The sequence below is a fragment of the Nuphar pumila genome, chromosome 1 (genome assembly GCF_984573655.1).
Source record: "Nuphar pumila chromosome 1, dmNupPumi1.hap1.1, whole genome shotgun sequence".
Classification (NCBI taxonomy): domain Eukaryota; kingdom Viridiplantae; phylum Streptophyta; class Magnoliopsida; order Nymphaeales; family Nymphaeaceae; genus Nuphar; species Nuphar pumila.
Genome location: NC_143249.1, coordinates 47,036,829 through 47,063,944, shown reverse-complemented (window position 1 = coordinate 47,063,944; position 27,116 = coordinate 47,036,829). Strand labels below are relative to the sequence as shown.

The following is a 27,116-nucleotide window of genomic DNA, read 5'->3' as shown; positions in this document are numbered from 1 at the left end:
GTTTGCAGACTATCTTACGCCGTTTGCCATACTTCAGTGGATTTAAAGACGGCCTACCTTACTGGGTTAACGATAATCATTGCAGAGACCTTTTGTCAAGTGAAAAAGTAAGTAAACAAACCTAGAGTTAAAGGTTACAACATAACAGTGCTAACAACATTTTTACGATCCATTTGCAGATATTGATTCCTACACTCTGGCAATCTGAAAAGCATTGGGTCTTATACGTGATGGATTTAAATGAAAAACAACTATGGTGTTACAATTCGTTGGAAGTTGATAGTGGTTTATGGCTTGACATTTCACATCTCATAAGATTCCATGTATATGAGTATCGTGTTGTGTACTGGGGTCATGAATTTACTTTTTGCTGCATTATTCTCAGATCGGTTTCGTCAAAGGCATTTTGGGAGTCGACGTTAGCGAGTGGATCTATCGCACGACATACCATGCTCCTTTACAAAATAATGGCGTTGATTGCGACGTATTTGTAATGAAGTACATTGAAGCGATATACAATGGTGCAGAACCATGTTTCAACGCTGTATGTCATTTCTTGGCCTCTGTTATTGGGGATTAAATGCATGTCTATTGGTTCCACATTAAAATTTGTTTTTGCAGGTTGATATACCTGGATTTCGCGAAGAACTCTGCAAGAAATTGACGGCCTTTCTAATTGCGGAGGAGAAACTAACGGAGCCACCACGAGGATCTAAAAGGCAACGAACAATGGTGCCCACCACGCCAGAGTAATTTCATGTTCGTCTATTTCATGTAGATTTTAGAGACGGTACAACCAACTTGTGTGTAATCTATCATATTTCGACCGAATATTAGAAGCCGTTGTTGACTGCATGAATCACAATCCTTTTTCGCGGTTTGCATTTAAAGTGTCTCAGCAAAAGAGCGATTCCTGATCAGCAAACAAATTTTACCGCTATTGACCTTTATCATGGGCGCATATCTTACAGCAAACATGATTTATGCATGCTCTAAAAAAACATGTATATGTTCGCCCAAAAATAATAATACTCAACAGCAATAAGGAACGGTTGCTCTTCTGAAATTGCAATATTCTTCATCGTCATTGAATGCAGATCGCAAGGAAAACATAGGATTTATACGGTAAGCATAGGATTTCCATTAATTATGATATTGCAGACATATGAAAAAAATCTAGACGAATACCTCAATTGCGTCGAAGCCGCCTATACACTCGATTCAAGAACAAGTTGTTTATGCAGGAATTGTCGGCTTGTCGGTTCTTTATTCACAAAGCAAAGTGGAACACATCCTTAACCTGTGTGATGTGTCATTCATATATTAATGAAACGTCCTATCACCCTCCATCAGTTTTCAAATAAATATGATAGTTTTAATAAACACAGAGCAAATCTCAAATAAAATACACTCCGCATTAATGAAATTGAACAATGTCATGTCAGAGAGCTATTCCCAAAACTAATCAATGCGATTGGACATAGTAGTTCAAATCACGGTAGCACGTAGCGTGTGGGTTTGATTTTAGAAATATTTTTTGGTCTTATATAAATCCACAACTTCGTCCACCTGCGCCCCCAACAAATTGCCTTAGGTGTAGATTATGGACTTACACCTCGACATTGGGTCGACCCGAGTCACTCTCATCTAGCTATGCACTATATTCGTTCACGATGGAGCATATATATTACGATTTTCATTCTCGTAAGTTCAGCAATACAGTGATTTCTGAGGAACAAACCTTTTTTATCGATAAATACTTCGTCATTTGTTCAGGGTGAACATTACGTGCCTTTGTGGACCACAAATCACAGAAATCTATTTCTGCGCTTTTCGTTCACGGAGTGCGAGTTATACAAAGATTTCAGAACAACAACAAAATATCTTTCGCTGTGCAGTATTTTTAATTACTGAAGAGCAACATTACTAGCATTGGTTAAGCGCATATAACAGAAAACTATTTCTCGATACGATTTAATTTTCGTAGATGAAGCAGTACAACGATTTACAAGCGTGTTTTGTAATGTTCAAATTATATTTCAACGGAGATAGATTTACAAAATTTGTAGTCTTACAAAATTTGCCTACCGGAAGTTCTTCTCCTACATATCAACAGTATGTCTCTCTCTCTCTGTCTCTGTCTCTCCGATTGTGTTGATACCAGAAACCAGACGATTCAGATTCCGGCGAGATGAACCCCCGTCACTGAAATGACCGCTCCTCTGAAACCTTCTCCTCGCGAGGGAGAGGAAGAGGACGCGGTGGAGCTCCTACTGGCCACCCTCAGTGCACCGACCGCGTCCCTCGCCATGCAGACCCACCTCCTCCCTCCCAGCGCCACCCCATCCCTCCGCCAACCCACGCTCCCTCGCCACCGCCGATGACCGCTCCTCACCAGCCCACGACTGCACCGCCGGCAGCTCCACGTCAGCCAACTCCATTGCCGCGGACCGCTCCTCACCATGCTGCGACTGCACCGCCGGAGTTGGTGTCAAGGAGGAGGGCGAGAACGGTGATGGCGGAGCTCGTTAGGTTGTACAGATAGAGCAATCGATAGGTTTCACATTACATATTTTGTCTGCCGACTTTTTAAACTCAATCAAATTTCAACATATTTCCTCGCGTACTTCCGGTATATCTTCCTGTAACAAAATATCTAATGTGAAACCAATATATAACAGGAATCTCAAATAACAGCGGATACAAAGCTCATACAGCGTCGAAACAATGTTCTTCTCCTTTGAATATTGCTTCAATATGCTTCATTATGAATATGCCACAATCGACCCCATTACTTTGTAAAGGAGCATCGTCAGCACAAAGCAACATCCACTCGGCAATGTCGACACCCACGAGGTCGTTTAGGAATCCCGCCTATGATAAAGGGATAATATAGTACAGTCTGGTCCACCTCAAATAGCTACGTTTCACCTATGGATAGAAGCTTACCAAATGCATAGCGTCACGTTCTACACCACTGTGGCAGTCCAATGAGTTGTAGCACCATAGTTGTTTTTTCCGTAAATTGATCTCGTATAAGACCCAATGTTCGGGATTTTGCCAGAGTGTAGAAAGTAAAATCTGCGAATCGATACAATAATTTATAAATCCATAGACATATCGTGATGGGGATGTTATGACTAAACCTTGGAGAAGAGGTTTGTTAACTTACCTTTTCAAAATTTGAAAAGTCTACGCACTCATTATCGCTATTCCAACAAGGTAGTGCATCTACGAATCCACTGGTGTATGGCTTTCGCCGGACGTACATCTGTTGCACGAAATAGTAAGGTTTAACCACCAAGAAACGTGAGTAAGTCATAAAAGCAAATAAAACAATAGCAGACCAGACATATCATGAAATAAGGGGTGATGATGCGTACTGTATTGCTCGTTGCGTTGCTTTGAATATAATTGACAAAATCACACATTGTCTGGTTGCAAAAATTTACGAACTTCAAAACATACAAACCGATGACCTAGAAAATGATAGTGGTTACATACGTACAAAATTACTGATAGTGTTCCCGTCTGCAAATTCATCTTGCATCTGCTCGATGTCATCTACGAACTCTTTAGGGCGTTGTCGCCCACCCTTGTCTGTGGATGTTGCACTGAGTGCACCATGAGCGTAGTATTCAGAATTCGACATTGAAATTATTTTCTACAGTAAACAACACACATCGAAATACGGCATAAAAAGGCAAATGCTGATTAAACCAGTCAGGAGGTTCAAAAAATATACGCCTTAAGCGCTAGTGCTGGTGCTGTGGATATGGTTGTCTTCTTCTTTGGCTCCATGCCTGGTCGTATTGCTCCCATCGTCCTCTCCTTTGGCGTCATGCCTGGTTGTATTGCTCCCATCGTCCTTTTCTTCGGCGCCATGCCTGGTCTTATTGCTCCCATCGTCCTCTTCTTTGGCTCCATGCCTAGACAAAGATATCGATGCCACCTTTGCAACACAGCTACGAAATCGACGTCGTCAGTCAAATATAAAGGAAACGTCCTTTAACATGCCGCCCTTTTTCGAAAACCGCCCGCAAATTAAATGATTGCATGTTAAATAATTAAAAAACGTCATTTCACATGCCGCCCTTTTTCGAAAACCGACCGCAAATTAAATGATTGTGTTTTAAATAATTAAAAAATCGTCCCGTCGTTTCGACTGCATATTATAACAATAGTTCAGTGGGAGATTGACCCGACCCAACCAAACCCGGTTTCCAGGTATGTATAATCTTTGACGATTATTGTATTGATTGTCATATATGGATACATCGATATATTCATGCCACATATTTTCCTTATCGGGTTTTTAACAAGAAACGTTCATTATCGCTTTATACTAGTATCATTTAACACCGCAAATCGATGTTGACTTACACCGTTTACAAACGCCGATTATTACAAGACATTGGCGGTTGCGTTGTTGACCTCATGAATTGCAATCCTATTTTGCGCTTTGCATTGAAGGTGTCCCTGCAAATGAGCGATTTCAAACCCGAAAAATATATCGTACCAATTTTAGCTGGCCGGCATCCTATTGCGCGATTTGAATTTACTGATGATCATCAATAGCGATTTCTGAGCATCAAACTTTTCTTATCGCTGTTGACTATTATCATTTACGATGTCAGAACTCGTTCAATTATTATTCATGGCATACACCGCAAATCCTTTTTGCGATTTTTTATCAAGCTGGAGACAAATACAACGATTGCTGAGCATAAAAGCTCTATCATATCGATGGCGACCTTAATCATTTCCTAACGTCGATTACGAGACCATGTTGACCGCATAAATTGCATGTTTTCTGCGATTTTCATTAAAAAATGGTGAGTTATATTGCGATTTGTGAACAATATTACTCGTGCCAATGAGACATCTATTGCGATTTTCATTCAAAAATGACGAGTTATATTGCAACTTATATTGCGATTTTTAATCAATCAAGGAGGTTAGGCGATGCCACGATTTCTGAACAACAGACATCTATTTTTGATTAAAGTTTATTTATTTACGAGATTCACAGACGAAACATGTCTGTTAGATGTAATAAAAAAGAATTAAACAATAAAAGAATGTCACATTACGACAATTACTTATACAATTACAACAAATACCTATCGTGATAAAAAAGAATACCTGGGGTTTATTCCGTGGCACTTGACGAATCAGATGAAATATGATATACTCATCTCTTTCTTTTTCTTGGTGGACTGTCTATCCTGGGTGGCCTCTTGGTTGCGTCCATTTTATTAAAAAAACTGGTCATCATCTCTACCACTGAGTTCAATTGTATCTCAATATTGCTTACTTCTGTCCTTAATTTCTTATTCTCCCTCTCCATCAGTTTGAACCTTGCGGCGGAGACAATGTTCTCTTTTGTAGCAAGTGTTCGCTCTTCATCGTGATTTGTTACTGAGGAAATTGTTGTTGTAACCGGAGAGAGACGACAGACGGGTTGTAGAGGCTAGGCTGCAACATGAGAGAGGGCAGTTGAGAGGCATGGATTCCCAATTTTCTCAATCTCCAGATTTTGGCGCATTGGTTCCCAATACCTTTCGAAATAGAAGGGATCAAATTGTCGTCTATTATAATCATACGATACGGCACGGACACCACCTGTGTTTCAAATTAATAATCCGTCCTTGTAGCGTTTGTGCCAATTCACGTTCCTGCCCCCACCACTGTTCATCTTCCTTCTTACTTCCAAAGGCTTATTTGAAATAGACTGCCCCAAGCCAGATTATAGGAGAACTCGACTATCATGCTGTAACTCGGCTTCATAATTGTAAAACAGCCACAAATCACGGTCAGATAATCTAGCAGCCTCTGCAACAACGTCTTGGTCATCGTCCTCCCCATCTCCATACGGTCTCCACAAAACCTGTACATTGATACTTCTTTTTGATAACGAGTGACAAATATATTACAATTTACTTATGCATGATATGGCAACAAAGATATGTACTACGGAAGACAATCCTACCATGATGATTACTTAAGAATGCTAAACATTACGATGATTTATAATACTCAATGATAAATGCTGACCCGATTGTAAACAATTTTAGAATGTTTATCTCATTTAATTGCAGTCCATCTAAAATGGACTTAGCTTTATGAACTGTGACGTTTATTCTAGCCCAACGATCGATTTTTGGAAAACCACAAATCGCAAGGCCACAACGTGGACGCAATAGGATAATATGTCCCCACGCCCAAGCCTAACAAAAATAATATATTAGTAACACTACAACCTTTAATGAGCTTAGTCTACAATTACTAAGTATGTAATAAACAAAGACCTGAACAAATGGCCAAAATCCATCAACTGTTTTTGTATCATTACTCACACGGTAGAGTTGACTGTATAAGTGTGAGAGCATGGCGGCACCCTAGGCATAGTTTTCAACTTCGTCTAAGTCTGCCAGTTACTGCAGCCACATGGAACTTATTCTCGAACCAGAACAATCGGAAAATAATGTAAGACCAAAAAAATAAAGAAAGAAGTCACACAACTCTTGGTCAGCTATTTCAGATGCACAAGTAGCGAAGCGGCCTTCCCATTTATTACGAAAAAACGAGACTTTCATTGATATGGAATTGATTCCACCAGAAATACATTGACTTTATTCGTCCATCGACATTCCTAAAAGGGTCGTGCATTTTTCTCTTGCGTTATAGTTTGAATGTCGTAATAGGACAGCACTGTCATCGCACTTAAGGCCAGTGATCCTCGCCACATCTTCTAGAGTCATGGTGATCTCAAAAGAATCAAACTTGAATATGTTCGTCTTATCATTCCACTTATTTGCCAGGTGGGTCATGGTATTCCACCAAGTTTCAAAATATTGCTGGTCCAAAAGGCCATCGAAGTGCATATTTCGTAATCGGTCCTTCTGATATGCACTGAGCTGACCATACCACAACAGAACTACAGGCCATTGACACCGACCTCCGAGCTTTTCACCTGGTGCTCTACTTCTCCTGTGACCTCCCTATAACACAAAATAACATATTATTCCTACCAATTGTAAATTAGTACCATTTGTACTTATAAATAATATTTTACTAATCGCTATAAATAATATTGGTTGCACACAAACTATCACAGTAATCGCTATACATATTAATACCTAACACAATAATCGCTATACCAAAATCGCTAAACATATTATTAAATCTTCACAGACAGGACAGACTTATTTACCTTGGTCGCTCTTTTCTCTTGTTCTCCCTCCAACCTAGGCCTTTCTGGTTGATCTACTGCCTCCCACTGCCTTTTTTTTTCCTTCTCTTCCAGCTCCACCTTCTCCTTCCTTTCTCTCTCCTTCTTTTTCTCGCCCTCCTTCTTCCTTTCTCTCTCCTTCTTTTTCTCGTCCTCCTTCTCCTTTCTTTCTCTCACCTTCTTTTTCTCGTCCTCCTTCTCCTTCCTTTCTCTCTTTTTTTTCTCGTCCTCCTCCTTCCGTCGCCTTTCTTTCTCTTCCAAATCTTGTTTCCTTCTTTTCTGCACTTCCTTCTCCTGCTTCTTCATTTCTCTTTCCTTTTGTTCCTCCTCCTCCTTCTCTTTTTTGTTGCCTTTCCTTTTTTTCCTCGTCCTCATTCTCCTTCCTTTGCATTTCATTCCCTTCCTCAAACTCCTTCTCCCTCCTTCACCTTTCCTTTTCTTCCTCATCCTCAGGCTTATTCTGTTCCTTCTCTTCCTCCTCCTTATTCATTTGCCTTCGCCTCTCCTCCGCCTCCTTTAGTAGCTTTACCCTGTTTCGCATTACTTTAAGCTCCAAGTACATCTTCTCTGTTTCCGCCTTAGCATCCTTCATTAGATTGTTAAATTCCCTTTCCCTCTCCTCCTTATTCTTTTTTTGCCTTTCCCTCTACTCTGCCTTCTTCATTTTCCTTCTCTTTTCATTTTCCTTCTTATTTATTTGCTTTGCCTTCTCTTGGTCATCCTTCTTCTGCATCTTTAGCTCTTCAGCATTCTTCCTTTGGTCCGCAGCCTCGATATCTGATGGATAATCCTCCGCATAATACAATTCCAAGGCTTTTTCTTTGTTTTTATCATTCTCAATCTTAAGTATATTTTGGTACCTCTCAAAAACCTTAGATAGATAGGACCAGCGGATCACTTCTCTAATACACAAGCCATAGAACGACGGGGTATCTCTTCTCTGATGAGCTACAGACATTGCTAACCTGCACAACACATTAAACGATCATCATGATTACACATCGTCGCAATATTTGGGTTCATAAGTACACATCGTTGTAAGATTTATCAAGCTTACAAATCGTTATATAAGAAGCAACCTTTAGATTGAATAACAAAACCTTACACGAAACTCACCGAAACGATAGGATTTTGGATATTACAACTGTAGAGTAAGAAACAGTAACAACGTATACACAACAGACGGTGGCAACGATGTTGCGACTAAGTGTAAGATGGAAACGGATGCTCTGGCGGTAGCAGAACAAAGGAAAGGATGCTTCAGCGACAACAGATGAAAGCAAAATATGCTCTGATAGAGTTTTCTGCTTAGGGTGAGAATGAATTGTTTTGAACTATTTAAATCCTACAACATATAGCTTGCTACATACGCAAACTTTGTTGAACATTTTGGCTCGATAACGATGGAGGGCAGTTTTGTCCTTTTCACGAACCGCCGACTTAGTTTTCTAGATGGAGGGCATTTATGTCCGTTCGAGGATGAGGAAGAGAATGGCGGTAAAGGCTACTTAAGTCTTTGCGACAGCACCAAATTACAATGCAATGTGATGCGGACACACATGGGGATACATGCTGGTTTGCATCTTATACGTGGTGCTCTTTGGGAACACCCGAACATGAGATGGAGCTACCGGCCCTGTTCGAGGGGGGAACATATAACCTGCTTCGATTTATTAATGAGCATATACAAACCAAGTCGCAATAGAACCGTACCATTTTCACATATTCACCAAGGGAGATGGAACGGCTCGCAGAGGAACCACTTTTTGCATGGTCACGCCAAACTTTTCCCCCACATCGAGCTGCTCCGGCAGGATCCCGTCGGGGAGCTTCCATGTGAAAGAGTGAATGAGAGAGGCCACCACGAGATGAACCATGCAGACGGCCAGAGGCATGCTCGGGCAGATCCTCCTCCCCGCCCCAAAGGAATGAACTGGAAATCCTTGCCCTTGAAATTCACATCTGATTTGATAAACCTTTCAGGTGAGAAGGATGCAGGGTTTTCCCAGTATGCAACATCTCGCCCGATCGCCCATGCATTGATGATCACTTGGCTGTGCTTTGGAATAGTGAACCCAGCGACCTCTACGGTTGCATTTGCCCTTCGCGGGACCAATAATGGAGCCGGTGAGTGCAATCTGAGTGTCTCTTTAACAACAGCCTGCAAGTAAGGGAGCCGTGGGATGTCCATTTCTTCTACAGCACGGCCCTCGCCGATGGTTTCCCTTAGCTCTAATTGAGTGGCGGCCATCTTCTCTGGGTGACGAAGCAGCTCTGCCATCACCCACTCTGCGACGGTGGAACTCGTCTCACTGCCCGCAGCGAACATGTCCTGTTCAATTAGATTGCATTGTTTGAGTGCGAATCAGGTCATATTGGTGAACAGATCTAGTGTTTGGGTTTGGTTTGACCCAGGTAAAATCAGACTTGGACCAGATTTTCGAGTATGGTATCGGGTTCAGACTTGGGTCTAATGGGGTCTACTATAAGAGAAATCATACCTGGACCCGATAAGAACAAAATGAACCAGGCACGTCATATTGTGTGTGTCTTGGAAATTTGAGAGACCCACAGGCATCTCCATCAAGTGGTGGGATGTGGACCCCTTATTGAAGGAGGTAAACAATGCAACAAGACTGGATTTTGACTTAGATCAATTTCATATCCAATTTAAAATACTGATTTGAATCTGATCTAAATCCAAAAGTAATTTGATTGAACAAATCTGAATTCGATCTGAATGCACATTCAGATTTTACTTAAAGGATTCACATTCGAAAATAACATGTCAGACTCGGATCAGGTATCTGATCATATACAATCCATTTAAATCTCTATAAGGGGGGAGTAGATGGGAATGTGGCAATTAGTGATTAGGCCGGATAGGAACACTGAATCTGCCCCCACTGCTCATCAGATCTGATCATATGAGAAAATTTACTGCACAAGTGCGAACAAGCCTTGTATGTAGAGGTGGGAAATGGGTGTACGTGGCGGCCCACGGGCCACGCTTGGGCCAATAAATTAGGCCCAAGCTATGCCCAAACTGGGAGCCTACGTTTGTGTGTTGGGGCCGGCCCGAACCAGGCTTTGACCAGGTGGACCCAGTCCATTAGTGGGCCGGGCCAGACTGGCTCGTTGCCCACCCCCTTGGCAACAAATTCAGGGACTTGAAGGAAAATAGCAAAACTACTTTTAGAAACAAAAGAAAAGGAAATTTTATATGATTTGTAAAAAAATCCAAAATTATAGGGTTTTTCCTATATAAACACAGGAAAATGGCATGTCTTTTTGCAAAAGTGAAATCTCCTATCATATTTCATCAACCAGATGGATGGTCCCCTTTTGGAAAGTTTTCTAGTCATTGTTTCATACATGCCACTGCACCTGAGCCTTGGGGTGTGAACGGGTTGGATCTGGTTCAGACCCAGGTAAGTCTGAACCCGAATCTGACTTTGTGGTGCTGGTAGCAGGTCCAGACTCGACTCTGGTTGCGTTTACCATAAGAAAAAACATACTTGGGTCCTATAAAGATTACAAGAATCAGACCTGATTCATTTCTGGAAAAATATCTTTTTTTGTCTCTTTTACATTGACTAGATAATTGGCCCGCCCATATGGTCAGGCCTTATAAGATAACTCAAATAGCAGAAAAAGGCTTAAATCATATACACTTATCTAGATTGAAAGAAAAAATATTGGAAATAATAAATATATTATAAATTGTAGTCAGGCCTAAATAATTGTGGTTTTATTAATATTTTTATGGTGAATAAGATGAATAAAAAGTGAAAATATGTGTGTTTGAAACATATTGTATTATATTGTAATCTAAAATATACAATGCAAAAGAATTAAAGCAATTACATAGTTTTTTTTATACAGCTTAATATATGTTTAATTTAAAATGTGCAAGAAAAAAAAACTAAAGAAAATAAATACCATTGTAAAATATTGTCACATATTGTTTATCCAACTATCCAACAAATGAAAGAAACGTGAAGAAAAAAAAATTTACTTACCACATTAAAAATAAGAAAAAAAGAGTTATATATACCATAGTTATAAAACTTAGTAAGGTAAAAAAAATGGACATACCATTTGTAAAGACTAAAGAGACGCAAGCATATGCTTTGGACAACAATTGTCTCATATTGAGATGGATCTCAACGTTGTCCCAAATGCCTTTTACAGACCAGTCTTGATAAATCATAAAACATGAACAACCACTACAACAACTGCCCTTAAACTTAAAAATGCATGGGTTTCCAAAACTGTAATATATCGTGAAAGTAGGTTATAGTTCTCAAATGGGTTAGGTTATGGTGTGGATTTATTAAAAATGTTACAAGTTTCAAAACTATTCATATTCTTGTAATTGATTAATGTAATATATGTGTAAATGAAACGTAGGATTCCTCTTAACCAGAGAGAGAGAGAGAGAGAGAGAGAGATTACTATTTTTACATTAAAGGGAAAGTCTTCAGTTTTTGAAAAATTACAAAATGCTATGTAAATGTTTGTTTATTGAAAAAATCATACACAAATGCCCAAACAAATCCAAAATGATATCCTTAAACAAATGACAAACCATGTCAATTAAGAAAAAATTATAAATGATCTAATTTTTGACAACTACTACCCTTGCTTCTGCTTTTATAATATTTTTTTTAATTTATAACCCGAAAAAAACACACCCGGCACAAAGACCTCGTTGGCTCAGCCTGCCATACCAACGGTCATTGTGCTGACAGTGTAAAACTCTGAGGCTAGGACCCCTGCCGCCGGGGCCTATGTTAAGCGTTGGCTTGCGCAGAGGGGAGACACCCATGAAAATCAAACATTGACTGTCTGTCTGTCTAGCAGCCAAGGCCCCACACTACGCCAACCCCTCTTGGGGCTGCTTTTATAATATTTATGATTAAGAAAAACCACAGATCTTAATTAGAACACGAGTCAGACCTGGGTCTGGTATGAAATTTCACAAACCATGGCCATTTCTATATACTAATCGGACCTTTTGGGTCCCTCCATGATTTTAATTGGACCTTCTTCTTTGTCACAAAACCTTGACCCCATAGGATTTGGTACGGGTCTGTTTTGGGCCAAACCCAACCCGTTGACAGCCCTGCGTGAGCAACATGGTGTGAGACGATCATAACTTTTCTACCATCCAATTCTGCCTTTTTACTGTCATTCTCTTGCTTTCCATCCACATCCGAGCATATGTGATGTAAGCATGACGATGATAGGGTCTTGCATGTCATGCTTACGGGGTGTCAATGGGTCCAGTGTGACCTGATCCTGACCCATGCCAGATCCCATAGGCTCAGGGTTTGGGTACAAAGAAAAGGGTCTGATTAATTATTTGGGTTGGACCCATGGGGTTCGATTATTAAATGGGTCAAGTATGGTTTATGAAATTTTATATCAAACCTAGGTCTTCGGATAAGATCCCCAATTTTTTCAATGTAAAAAAACTTTGAAAATACTATTTTGCTGGGCATCAACTAGGTCTTATTTATGTAATTCTTATCTGATCCAGGTATTGTTTTTGTTTTAAAAAATCTGGTATGACCAGAATCCAGATTTGATACCCACATTACTTAGTCGGATCTAAGTTTGGACCCACCGATTTTAGCGGGGTCCCACTCCGTTGGCACCCCTAATGCTTACAAACAAAGTATTCACATGATGATGGATATGAAGCAACCTAATTAATTGACAGCCACCCATCCTGGCATTTTTTGAGATGGGTGAGATATCCATCTTGAGAAAGTTGACATCGATGCATGGTCAGCAGCAGCAGCAGAGATGAATTTTAAGCATGCAGCTCCCCGCACAAAAGATGACCTCATAAACAAAAGTTCAAAAGTCAGAACAGAAGAATAATGGCAGACATATTCTCGTGAGAAATTGTTTTTTTTTCTAATGTTTTTGTCGACAAATATTAGTGGAAATAAAAATTAGAAAGTTAGAAATAAAATATGTAAAAACGACAAAGAAACATGTTATCAAAATGATTGATCAACATTTTGAAAATATCTAGCTATTTTATAACCATATAAAGCGATGACCAAAATATGACATTTTTTGGTGATACTTTCATAATATGGCCAATATTTTGTCACTAATTGTACTCTTATAAAAAAATATTTAAAAGATGACCCTTATAGAAAATCGTTTCCTTAGGGCCTGTTTGATGCCTGGTTCATGTTTGGACAAAATGAACATAATCGACAGAAATGCATGTTCTGTCTATTTTTGTAACAACTGTACTAAGGTAAATGTTTATTTCGGCTGTACAATAGGTTATGTTCTTTGTGTCTACCGTTTGTTTTACCTTGTGTGTGAACAGCATAAAATGGGTCAGATAACTTCATTTTGGATACTCGATTTGCCCATATGAATTTTTTAACATGTTTCTTATGGATTTTAATCCCGGATGAAAATCTCGGATTGAATCTAAAAACTAAAAAATGTTTAAAATTTGAGTAATTTAAGAAAAAAAAAGAAATAATATTTTTTGATATATAAATGATTTAATTAATGTCATATTACATCAAATTATGAAAGTTTATCATAAAAATATCAAACCCTAAAACCAAAGTAACTACAAAAATCAAATTATCAAACCCTATTAAATCATAAAACCTTAAAAATGCAAGAAAATAAATCCTAAATAAAGCAAAAAAACCCTAAACAATAATAAAAATAAACCATAAAATTAAATAAAAGAACCCTAATTTAAACTCTAATCAAAGAAAAAAAAAACAGCCCTAATCAAATACAAGAAAGGCCTTTATCAAATTACCTATAAAAAACCTTAAAATGAAAAAAACCTAGAATTGAGCCCTAAAAAGAAGAAAAACTAAAAGCAGAGAGAACCGTACCGCCAACAAGGGCTTGATGTTTGGCGTGGTGAGCCCCGAGCCTGGTACTCCACTCAGCTCAAGAAGGGCATCCAAGAAATCACTACTCTTCCCCGACCCTCCAGTAGAAGAGAGGGTGGTGTATGTTCTCCCCCGATGATTCACTGAATCCCACGTTTGTGTTCATGGGTCTGAATGAGCACCACGTATACAATCACATGGGGCTCGCATTCCCGTGTATGTTGACATCACTTAGCGTTGGAGTTTGGTGTGGTTGCAAAGACTTCAGTACCCTTTCTTGCTATTCTTCTCATAAAGCGATGGTTTGAGAAAATAACAAAAATGCCCTTCATTCAAAAAAGAAAAAACAAACAGTTCAAAAAAACGACAAACATGTCCTCCATCCAAAAAGTCGAGGATGATGTTGACTCTTCAAAGTCTTCTTCTTCTTTCTCCGTAAAACACTGTAAAACCCTCTCTCTCTCTAGAGAAGAAATCAAGGGAGGCAAAGAGTTCTCTCTGGAGAAGGCCATGAACATCAACTCACTCACTCACTCACTCTCCCTTCTCTCTCTACTTCTGTGCACATCCAACAGACGATCCTACATTTCTCCATCAAACACCGACTGACTTGCACATTGACTGTAGCATCGTTCAACTTGATGACTTGTGGAGCCTGATTCATAGTGTTTGCCCTTACAGGAGGGGGGTTTGGGGGCTCCTCCCAGCGTGGGTAGCATCGTTCAACTTGATTTGTTGTGGAGCCTGATTTAGAGTTTTTGCCTTTACAGGAGGGGGGTCCGGGGGCTCCCCCCCGGCGCGGATCCCTCCGGACCAAATTTTTTTGGGGCCTTCCAACAATGATTTGTAGTATTATTAGGCATTCCTACAATGATTTGTAGTATTTTCGGGTCTCCAACGAGCCCCACAAGGATTTATAGTGTTATCCGGCTTTTCAACAGTGATTTGTAGTGTCTTCCGTAAATCACTACAACGATTTATAGTGTTTTTGGGTCTCCAACGAGCCCCACAACGATTTATAGTGTTATCCGGCTTTTCAACGGCGATTTGCAGTGTCTTCCGCAAATCACTATAGCGATTTATAGTTTTTTTGGGTCTTCAACGAGCCCCACAGCGGTTTATAGTGTTGTTGAATCTCACTAAAGCGATTTGTAGCGTCTTCTGCAAATCACTATAGCGATTTGTAGTGTTATTTAGTAAGCAAATCGTTGTAAATCGCTACCCGAATTAAGACCAACTTGTGAGGGCCATATCTCCCTAACCGGAGGTCATATTTCAAATCCGTAAAAAGTGGTGTCTTCGTTATTAAGTCTAGTTTATTCTTGTAAATTTTCAGCGATTTTTATTGTCATTTCATTCTCCATTTTAACTAAAAACCATACTTTTATTATTCTGTGTTATTTGAGTTGCACAACACCATTCTCGCTTGACATCCACATCTTGATTCTGGCATGCTCCTTGTTAGATTTTCCATTGATTTCTTCCAACCTTGCTTGGAACAAACATATGTTTTTCTCACCACGACACCCTGTGCATTTTTTGACCACGACACCTGGGACCCATGCCGGGGGGGAGCCCCTGGACCCCCCTCCTATAAGGGAAAAAACTCTAAATCAGGCTCCACAATAAATCAAGTTGAACGATGCTACCCACGCTGGGAGGAGCCCCCAAACCCTCCTCCTATAAGGGCAACAATTCTGAATCAGGCTTCACAACGAATCAAGTTGAATGATGCTATCCACGCTGAGAGGAACCCTCAGACCCCCCTTCTGTAAGGGTAAAAACTCTGAATCAGACTCCACAACTCTTCAAGTTGAATGATGCTACCCACACTGGGAGGAGCCCTCAGACCCCCCTTCTGTAAGGGTAAAAACTTTGAATCAGACTCCACAACTCTTCAAGTTGAATGATGCTACCCAAGCTGGAAGGCGCCCTCAGACCCCCCTTTCTGTAAGGGTAAAAACTCTGAATCAGACTCCACAACTCTTCAAGTTGAATGATGCTACCCATGCTGGAAGGAGCCCCCAGACCCCTCTCCTGTAAAGGTAAAAACTCTGAATCAGGATCTACAACTCATTTAGTTGAATTATGCTACCCACGCTGGGAGGAGCCCCCAAACACTCCTTTTGTAAGGGTAAAAACTCTAAATCAGGCTCCACAACAGTCAATGTGCAGGTCAGTCGGTGCTTGATGGAGCAATGTAGGATCTGCTGGATGTGCACAGAAGCAGAAAGAGAAGGGAGAGAGAGAGTGAGAGGGTTGATGTTCATGGCTTCCTCCAGGGGAGATTCCTTTCTCGGATAATCCTGCAGTACAGAGACTGGGTCTTAAATAATCATCTTTGGGGCACTTAAGTCTTTACAACCACTCCTTTCCTAGATACGTCATTTTTTTTTGCACCAATGGAGAAGAGGGTACTTAAGTCTTTGCAATCGCATCAAACTCCAACGCTAATTAATGCTGACAAACATGGGGATACGAGACACACATGCTTACACACGTGGTGCTCTTTGGGACCCCCCGAACATGAGATGTAGCTAACTGCCCTGTTTGGGGGGGGGCATATAACCTGCTTTGCCAGTTGAAGCATAAGTGATGTCTTCTTTTAAATCGTTGTAATTTTGAAAAGATTTTTATATGAAAAACATGTGAAAACCAGACATCAAATAATAAAAATCGGTTCTCACTAGTGGATGAGACCGGGTCGAACTCAGGGAACGAGAATATTTCGTATTCAAGCACACAATTCTAAACTATTCTTTATTGCCGAATTATTGAAATGTAAAAATGTTCAAGAAATGTAAAATCAACTAGCTATTACAACAAATGAATACCCTTCGCAGAGGGCGTAAAGTGCAATATTTACAACCCAATTAAATTCCTAATTCTAAATTGAAAAGTAAAAAGAAACTTTATTCTTCGTACTTCGTGTCACGCAATCACTTCCGCTCCAGTATGGTGCTATCCTGCACAAATCAAATGAACACAAGCAGTACCAAAGAAAGAAGAAATAGAATGTACTAAACAAAATATACTAACTAAATGCTAAGAATAAGAAAGAAATCATTAAAGAAATCTAAATGACAATTTTAAATGCAAATGATATATTTTTTTATTTTTATTAAGTCTAACTAACTAATTGCAAAGTAATTGACAATGCTGATTATCTTTTTTTTTTTAACTAAACTATTTTTAATAGCAAAATGATTAGCAACTAAGTAATCTAACAATTAATGAATCAATTAACTAAGTAATCTACTATCAACACACTAAGTAATCTAAGTACTAAGTAATTTTTATCAAAAGAAAACTCAGCAAAGTATTATCATCCTAACAGATAACAAAGGGATAATTTTGACAGACTGAATTTTTTTTTTTAAAATATCATTACATTGTCAATCCGATGAAAAAAATATGTGGATTCATGATATTATGCAATAGAATCAAATCATGGCTCATTCAATATCGGACGTCAAATTGATTCACATTCAGATATTATTTCAGTTTCTGATGAATCCAGTAAAAAAATTGATTCCAATTGACATTCACTGGATATATAACAGGATTTTCAATTTCTGTTCAAATGACTCAGCCGGAATATCCAATTCCGCTCACTTGACTCTGCCGGATGTGAAATTCAGGTAAACTTAAAGTTCATGTGAAAATAACATTTCACCACTGCTGAAACAAGTGGTGACCTGCAGAATGTGAAATTCCGATATATGATTCCGATGGAATGACCAGAACTTAAAAAAAAAACGCAGGTCAATCAGAGAATACAATGGTCAAGGTTTTCAATTTAATCTGGAAATCCGATTCAATCAAAGAACTAGTGATCGATTATTATCAACCTATGCCAAATTTCTCTTGAGAATCTTTAAAACTCACCAAACCTCCTTCAGATGAAAATCACACAAATGCTCGCCGGAATTTTAATGAAGTCTTTGCCAGAATGTAGTTTTCACGCTGGATCACATGATTTCATAGAATTATTCTGTGAATATCTTACCTGAACACCGTAGATAGCAATTTCACACAGGAAAAAGAGGATTCACGGTAGAACCGTGGTTCGATTTATGCCTTTTCACCGATTTCAAATATCTTGATAGAGAGGAATCCCGATTCCTCTATAAATCTTGATGGAAACCCTTGGTTTCACGGTGGATCTTGAAAATATTTCACAGTTTTCCTACTGCCACAGTAATTTCTGAAAATTTAATCCACTTTGTTAACGTTTTTGACAAATCTTCAAAGTCTTTGTGAAATTAACTGGAATGTTGCCGGAATTCAGTTGCAAACTGAATTTCTTACGCAGGCACAAAGCTCACTGATCGATAACTGTGATCAGAAAAGAAACTTTAATACAACGATCAATCCAGATGATCAATCATTAGTTCTTTTTTTTTTTTAAAACCAAGATCTCATCCAGATGATCAAGCTAAGATCTGATCCAGATGATCAAGCCAAGATATGATCCAGATGATCAAACATTCTTATTATCTAACAAAGCACTTTATTAAGTTTTCTTTTTGTTTTTATTGATACAGAAAAATTAATACGATCCACTAGAAATGCATATGAACTACTATTAAAATCTATTCTAAAGATTTCTGAAACAAAAACAGTAAATCAAATCAAATTTCTTTTAACATGAGTTATGAATGCTTAACAGAAAATAACATGAAAATTCAGAAAGAAAAAGAAGAAGAAGAAGAAGAACTCACCGGAGGGATTAGAACAGAAGTGGAATCCTCTCTCTTGCTTCAGCCGTTTGTTGGAATTCTCCACCGGAAAGAGGATGAGAAAAAGAGGGGAAAATAGGGAGAAGGAGAAGAAGATGTAAGAAAAGGTGGAGAGGAAGGGGAAGAAGAGAGGGCTTGGGCAAAAGAGAGAAGACAAGCCTCTCTTCCCCCTACGTATGGTATTTATAATTTTGAAAGTTTTTCCATAAGTCCATCTTATTTCAAAGAATTCCATTTCAAAACCTCTCTTCAAAAAGTATTTACAAAACAACTCAAAGTGACTATGTTCTAGAAATTATAAAACTAGGTCTATTTTAAATCTAATTTTTTTATGATTTTCAAAAACTAAACTACTACAATTATGTCAAACACTAAAATAGGCATTAAAATGTAAAATAAAACTATTTTTCATGCATTTTCTATTTTTAAATCATTTTAGCACATTTACTCGAAACTAACATAAAATTGGGTTTTTAAATCATTTTCTCATGAAATCATGCATATTTTTATATGAAAAATCCCTAAAATATATGCATGATCAAATACCCCCATGCTTATGTTTTGCTAGTCCTCGAGCAAACTAGAAAAATGCACGAAATCAAACTATCACCTAACTCACTTTCGTAGGAATCACGGTTGCATTTAGCTCATTTAACAAGCCCTTTCAACCCCTGGGTTACCCCAATGGACGAGTAAGGTCTCGTGAGGGTTTGCAGTGATGCTACCCACAAACATCTCTGTCATGTATGCAAAATATTACACATCCTCATAAGCAGTAGGTAATTAAAGACTTTATTTTCACAAATATTTCCTGTTATTTCAAAATCACAATATAATTAGAATCTTTTATGTACCACCACAGAAAAAGAATTTCTTTCACTTTTCTAAATATCACAATTATTTATGTTTTATTCTTAGAAAATCCAATAAAAACATATTATTATTTACTTATCCTCACTCATATGTTTTCTACACAGGTTTTCTCAATCACACTTCTAAGCACTGAACTTTTCTTTCTTTTTCAGCTCTTTTCTCAATTTTTTCATTTTTTCACGCTTTTTCTTTTTGCGCATTCATTCTTCTCTTATAGCTTGCGTGTGGTCTGCTTTTATGCTTTGTGCAATGTCAATATCTTCTATACTTTTTCAATACATACCAAAAGATATCAACTAAGACATAAAAGTGACTTCCTTCATTCACCTTTATAACATGAGAGTCAAATATTTCAACTTGTATCTGTTCTCAGTTACTTAGGATTACGAAGTTTTCCACTCTCCTTTTCGAAATGGAATTAAAAGTTTCAACTTACATCTAAGTTCCATCTACTAAGGATTGTGGAATTATCCAAACAACCTAACACATGCTATATTTTTTTCTTTTGAGCTCATTTTTACGCTTTTTTGTTCATTTGCTTAGTTTTTCAAAAATAGAACTATGCATATTCATATTTATGATTCAAAATAAATTCTAACATGTATTTATCATCAATTTTTCGAAATCCGCATAAACAACCATAATTTTTAGATCTATGTCAGAAAAAAATTTCGTGGGGCTTAAAAATCCTCTAAAAACATCAGATTTGAAATAACATTCATATAAGTTCACACTTTTTCTTTAAAAATCTACTTTTCATGAGAGATGTGTAAACATGTGCAAGAACGTAAACAGAAATATCAAGGTGTGCAAACTACACCCTCCCCCATGCTTGAATGACACTGTCCCAGTGGCACTTCCCCATGCTTATATGAAACTAAGTGAATGCACATGAGAGAAAATAATTGAGGGAAAAGAGTAGAATGACCTGACATGAATTAAAACTGCATGTTCTATGAATGTAATGAATGCAATGTATACATGACAAAACATAAAACTCATAGAATGAAACAAAAAGAACATGAAAAACTCACGAAAAAGTAAAAACAAAATAAAATCCATAAATTCTAATCAAATCTAATAATATACAAGATATGGGTTGCCTCCCATAAAGCGCTAAGTTTCACGTCCCCAGCCAGACGGATCCCTGGAAAAATCCTTCATCGTCCATGAGATCAATGGACATGAAGTCAGGCTCAACCGAGCTCTATGTAGAAAATAGTGTCATCTGTGACACTACGCACTATGTTTCCATCCCTTCTACCTCCAAATGTAGTATCATGACTCTCTTGACATGAAGAACTGAGATTAGTCTCATGTGAGAGACTGGTTAGGAAATGAGAGTCTAGGACCGACCGAGTATCAATGAATGCTACTTTAGACAAGTGGTGAATATGATCTGACTTGACTTGGTCAAGCACCTTCTGCATCTGTACCTCTTGCTTACTGAAAACATTCGGCGATCCTAAAGGCTGAGAAAATGGGGCTTTATGTGAAGACTGTAACAACTGAGGGCCTTGCCCCTTCTGCTGAGGAAAAATGGAAATCGACTTATCAGTGGAAATGATATGGGGCGCATGAGTCGATTCCCGAGTGGGGAGATACACCATCCCGCTCTGAAGGGATGTATCAGATTTGACTTGCTCATCATGTGAAGCAGTGGGATGCAAGTCAAATGACATGGAATTCTCTCCCTTTGAGATAACATAATTACTAGATGGGTTCCCCTCGTTTTGCCTACTGAAGGTCTCAACCAATTGTCCTATTTGAGTCTCTAGCTTGGCTATTGACTGCGTATGGGAACTTAAAACTTGTAATATCCTATCTTGGAAGGATTGACTAAATGAAGGCTCATGAGGATGGGGTTGAGTATAAGCATGTTGGGCTGGGGGATGAACCTGTGAAAAAATGGGATGCGAGTAACCTTGTGAAGGGTTACTGGGTCTATACTGTGTCTGGGAGGGCTGATGGGATGGGGAAATGAACTGGTTTCGCCAACCTGGGTTATATGAGGATGTAAATGAATCATGTATGGGTCTAGCGAAACCTTGGGAAGCCTTCACCTGCTCCTGAACGAATTCAGGATATAATGGCGCTGCCGGACAATCCGCAACACAGTGTGCAGGGCTAGCACATAGCTCGCACACTCTTTCTATTGGATTTCTCGAAGAATTGGCTAGGAATTGATCTAACTTCCTAGTCAACTGGTCAACCTTGGTACGCAATTCTAACTCAGACCCTACTTCATAAATCCCTATTTTCCTAGGACCACTAGACAAAGATGTAGTCCTATCGAGCTGTGAAGATAAAGCATGATGCATCATGTTTTCACTCAAGGTCTCAAATAAAGACCACGCCTCGTCCTCATTCTTGAGCATAAAAGTGCCCCCACAAGACGAATCCACCATTTGACGATGCTTTTCAGTAAGCCCGTCATAAAAATACTGCACCAACTGCCAACGAGGCACCTGGTGATGGGGACACTTGCGGAGAAGATCTTTCAATCTCTCCCAAGACTCGTGAAACTGTTCTCCCTCAATTTGAGAAAAACTGGTTATAGCTTTACGAAATTGGTTCGTCTTACCAATTGGGAAATATTTTTTTAAAAATTCTCTTTGCATTCCTTCCCAAGTAGTAATACGAACCGTCTCAAGAGATTTTAGGCAGTGCTTGGCTTTATCTTTGAGAGAGAACGGAAACAAAGTCAACCGCATAGCATCATCTCCAAAGTTATTGATTCGCACAGTCGAGCAAATCTCAAGAAATTCATCGAGATGACGATATGGGTCCTCATTGCTAAGGCCATAAAACGAAGGTAACATTTGAATCACACTGGCCTTAATCTCAAAATGGCTCGCTCCTACATCAGGTCTCGTGATGCAGGAGGCGGAAGTATACGTATTTGGCATGAAGTACTCCCTCAAAGGACGGATCAATTGATGATCGTCAGCCATTGCGTACACCTTTGAGTAGACCGGTGTAGCACACGTCCTAACTTTGGGTTTTCTACCTAACTAACGCACTAAGCGGCCAAACCATGCAAACCATAAAGCGAGTGAACTAAAAACAACAAAAACTAAACAAACACCACGCAGTTACACATAACAGAGATTATGCAAAGAATTATGAAATCTATGTGTACGGTACCAATCGTACACAATCACATCTAAGGGGATCCTAATAGGTAGGCTGTGCAGAAAAGTAAGCCCGTCTCTAAGATATGCACATACGTGGTTCTAAACCTAAATGCAACACAAACACTAGGCAATAAAGTGAATACTAATATTACGTCGTTCGTCGGCAACGGCGCCAAAAATTTGATGTCTTCTTTTAAATCGTTGTAATTTTGAAAAGATTTTTATATGAAAAACATGTGAAAACCAGACATCAAATAATAAAAACCGGTTCTCACTAGTGGATGAGACCGGGTCGAACTCAGGGAACGGGAATATTTCGTATTCAAGCACACAATTCTAAACTATTCTTTATTGCCGAATTATTAAAATGTAAAAATGTTCAAGAAATGTAAAATCAACTAGCTATTACAACAAATGAATACCCTTCGCAGAGGGCGTAAAGTGCAATATTTACAACCCAATTAAATTCCTAATTCTAAATTGAAAAGTAAAAAGAAACTTTATTCTTCGTACTTCGTGTCACGCAATCACTTCCGCTCCAGTATGGTGCTATCCTGCACAAATCAAATGAACACAAGCAGTACCAAAGAAAGAAGAAATAGAATGTACTAAACAAAATATATTAACTAAATGCTAAGAATAAGAAAGAAATCATTAAAGAAATCTAAATGACAATTTTAAATGCAAATGATATATTTTTTTATTTGTATTAAGTCTAACTAACTAATTGCAAAGTAATTGACAATGCTGATTATCTTTTTTTTTTAACTAAACTATTTTTAATAGCAAAATGATTAGCAACTAAGTAATCTAACAATTAATGAATCAATTAACTAAGTAATCTACTATCAACACACTAAGTAATCTAAGTACTAAGTAATTTTTATCAAAAGAAAACTCAGCAAAGTATTATCATCCTAACAGATAACAAAGGGATAATTTTGACAGACTGAATTTTTTTTTTTTAAAATATCATTACATTGTCAATCCGATGAAAAAAATATGTGGATTCATGATATTATGCAATAGAATCAAATCATGGCTCATTCAATATCAGAGGTCAAATTGATTCACATTCAGATATTATTTCAGTTTCTGATGAATCCAGTAAAAAATTTGATTCCAATTGACATTCACTGGATATATAACAGGATTTTCAATTTCTGTTCAAATGACTCAGCCGGAATATCCAATTCTGCTCACTTGACTCTGCCGGATGTGAAATTCAGGTAAACTTAAAGTTCAGGTGAAAATAACATTTCACCACTGCTGAAACAAGTGGTGACCTGCAGAATGTGAAATTCCGATATATGATTCCGATGGAATGACCAGAACTTAAAAAAAAACGCAGGTCAATCAGAGAACACAATGGTCAAGGTCTTCAATTTAATCTGGAAATCCGATTCAATCAAAGAACTAGTGATCGATTATTATCAACCTATGCCAAATTTCTCTTGAGAATCTTTAAAACTCACCAAACCTCCTTCAGATGAAAATCACACAAATGCTCGCCGGAATTTTAATGAAGTCTTTGCCGGAATATAGTTTTCACGCTGGATCACATGATTTCATAGAATTATTCTGTGAATATCTTACCTGAACACCGTAGATAGCAATTTCACACAGGAAAAAGAGGATTCACGGTAGAACCGTGGTTCGATTTATGCCTTTTCACCGATTTCAAATATCTTGACAGAGAGGAATCCCGATTCCTCTGTAAATCTTGATGGAAACCCTTGGTTTCACGGTGGATCTTGAAAATATTTCATTGTTTTCCTACTGCCACAGTAATTTCTGAAAATTTAATCCACTTTGTTAACGTTTTTGACAAATCTTCAAAGTCTTTGTGAAATTAACTGGAATGTTGCCGGAATTTAGTTGCAAACTGAAGTTCTTACGCAGGCACAAAGCTCACTGATCGATAACTGTGATCAGAAAAGAAACTTTAATACAACGATCAATCCAGATGATCGATCATTAGTTCTTTTCTTTTTTTTTTAAAACCAAGATCTGATCCAGATGATCAAGCTAAGATCTGATCCAGATGATCAAGCCAAGATCTGATCCAGATGATCAAACATTCTTATTATCTAACAAAGCACTTTATTAAGTTTTCTTTTTGTTTTTATTGATACAGAAAAATTAATACGATCCACTAGAAATGCATATGAACTACTATTAAAATCTATTCTAAAGATTTCTGAAACAAAAACAGTAAATCAAATCAAATTTCTTTTAACATGAGTTATGAATGCTTAACAGAAAATAACATGAAAATTCAGAAAGAAAAAGAAGAAGAAGAAGATAAGAAGAAGAACTCACCGGAGGGATTAAAACAGAAGTGGAATCCTCTCTCTTGCTTCAGCCGTTTGTTGGAATTCTCCACCGGAAAGAGGATGAGAAAAAGAGGGGAAAATAGGGAGAAGGAGAAGAAGAGGTAAGAAGAGGTGGAGAGGAAGGGGAAGAAGAGAGGGCTTGGGCAAAAGAGAGAAGACAAGCCTCTCTTCCCCCTACGTATGGTATTTATAATTTTGAAAGTTTTTCCATAAGTCCATCTTATTTCAAAGAATTCCATTTCAAAACCTCTCTTCAAAAAGTATTTACAAACAACTCAAAGTGACTATGTTCTAGAAATTATAAAACTAAGTCTATTTTAAATCTAATTTTTTTATGATTTTCAAAAACTAAACTACTACAATTATGTCAAACACTAAAATAGGCATTAAAATGTAAAATAAAACTATTTTTCATGCATTTTCTATTTTTAAATCATTTTAGCACATTTACTCGAAACTAACATAAAATTGGGTTTTTAAATCATTTTCTCATGAAATCATGCATATTTTTATATGAAAAATCCCTAAAATATATGCATGATCAATAAGACTCCAAGCGTTTTTCTGTAATCTCATCAAACAAGACATAGAGTCACTTGAAACAGGTTTTCATTTGGCGCCTCAAGCCTTGAGGGTTCATCCATCTCAGAGCAGGGAAGAAGTCTGCAAGATTAGGCTTCCCGGCCAATTCCATGATTAGCGACAACACCTCCTTGAACTTGCCTGCCAACTCGGAGTCTAGACTAAAGACGTCCTGCGAGAAGAGGGTGTTGGACATGAAGTTCAAGTCAGTAACAAAGGTGCACCCACTGATATCGACCACGCTGCAGCTAGCGCACGCCGCACCTTCTCCTCTCGCAGGCCCCTCAACACATCCAGCCTCTTAGGGGTGAACAGCTGATTGTTGCAGATGTGTCTTAGCTCTCGCCATCACAGCCCGTTTGCGCTCGAAATCAATGACCAGTTGGGAAAGTCGAACACATCGAGTGCATCCGGCACGGTTCGGCTCGCAAAGGCTTGTTCATGCTTCTGCAGCACCTCTTCGGCCATTTCCGCTGTCGAGACCACCACGGTAGTTCTGAACCCAAGCTGCAAGCTCATTAGCGGTCCATACAGTTTAGAAAGCTCAAGGAGCGTCTCGTTGAGCTTGCTGCCTAGATCAAAAAGGGAACCGACTACTGGATGACCCACTGGACCTGGTGGGAGTTTACTGGCTTTTCTCGAGAAGAGGAGATATGCATACATACATGCCAACAAAGTGGAGGGCCATAGAAGCATATCAATAAAATCCACCATTTTCTTTGTTGTTCTTCAGTTCCTTTTCCTCTTGCTTAAAGGGTTGGAATTGGATAGTCTTTATATCACAGCTGTCTTAAGCCGGTGAGCTACGGAATGGAAATTAACTGCAATCCAGCTATGGCGACTTTTCAATCCAAAATATCATGCACTCACAAACAACCAGTTTATCTCTATCATCAATTTATGGTGTACGATTAGGTTCTTATTGGGTGGGACCAACTAAATCATGTACCATAGCAGGGAAGCAGATCTAAACCAATCAAATGACGGTTACCCCCCAAGGTAATCTATTCTTGTTTTTTTTAGAGAGAGAGAGAGCATTCATCATTCAACATTACCAAAATACATCCAACAAAATATTGGATGTGAGAGAAACATAAGAGTAAGACAGCCACCATGTAGATGGTGACTGTGCACAGTTCCCCATATCTACTATGTAATTTAAGAGCCAGATACACATCAGACATAACTCGCTGACGTAGCCTTCCAAAATCGAATTTAATGCCCCTGAAAAAGATATTGTTTCTTTCAGTCCAGATCACCCACCATACTGAAAACAACCATACCCGCCACAATAATATCCATTTTTTTTTGTTTCATAA

General features: G+C 38.5%; 1 protein-coding gene and 1 pseudogene across 2 annotated transcripts in view; both read right to left on the bottom strand.

The window, feature by feature from the left end:
* LOC149848874 (geraniol 8-hydroxylase-like) overlaps positions 1-27,116 on the bottom strand; it is a 181,487-nt gene that overhangs the window by 49,902 nt on the left and 104,469 nt on the right. The window lies entirely within an intron of this gene.
* On the bottom strand, positions 8,954-26,511 carry LOC149848876 (geraniol 8-hydroxylase pseudogene; annotated as a pseudogene). Its single transcript, XR_016431831.1, has 3 exons — positions 26,197-26,511; positions 25,812-26,095; positions 8,954-9,588 (listed from the first exon to the last, which is right to left on the bottom strand). The product of XR_016431831.1 is annotated as a geraniol 8-hydroxylase pseudogene (transcript).